The sequence below is a fragment of the Delphinapterus leucas genome, chromosome 12, assembly GCF_059928025.1.
Source record: "Delphinapterus leucas isolate spDelLeu-1000000601 "Yukka" chromosome 12, BTC_Dleu_Yukka2, whole genome shotgun sequence".
Lineage (NCBI taxonomy): Eukaryota > Metazoa > Chordata > Mammalia > Artiodactyla > Monodontidae > Delphinapterus > Delphinapterus leucas.
The window spans coordinates 66,676,016-66,676,640 of record NC_143140.1 but is presented as its reverse complement, the minus strand read 5'-3'; positions in this window follow the sequence as shown (position 1 = coordinate 66,676,640).

Here is a 625-nt window from a genome sequence, read left to right as displayed (position 1 = left end):
GGAGGTGGGTTACAGGTGGAGCTGAATCTTGAGTGCACCCACGCCTCTGCCTCCGCGCAACTCCACGGCGGCAGGGAAAGAGCTATGATGAGTTTTTTAATGGGTTTTATGTGATGGATATGTACATTCAAATAACTTATTTGGGCTGATTATTTGCTACTGTAAGTAACAAATAAGGAAAGGCCATCCTAAAAAGGAATTTATACATAAAAATACTGTCAACCATCATAGTTTTTCAACATTTATAACATATCATGTTTCAATATTTCTAATGAACCAGAAGTTACTTTTTTAAAAAAAAGCAGGAGCTAGTGTCATTCTCTATAAAATAGTGTGGAAGGTGACTTGTAAGCCTGACAGTCTACGGGGACTTGGAATCACCGTTCAAAGTTTATAGTCCTTAGTTATCAAACTGCTGGTAAAGTATAAAAATACATCCAGGGGGTCTTGATTGTTCTAAATCACCGCTGGTGGTTCAGCATCACATCCCAGACCTCTGCACTGTGTCCCGAGAGAGGCATTTTGAGTCTGCAAAACTATCAGAAAAAAAAAAACAAAAACAAACAACAACAACAACAAAAAAAACAGGAAGGGAGGGCTGAGTGAGGAGGAGAAATGAGCATTC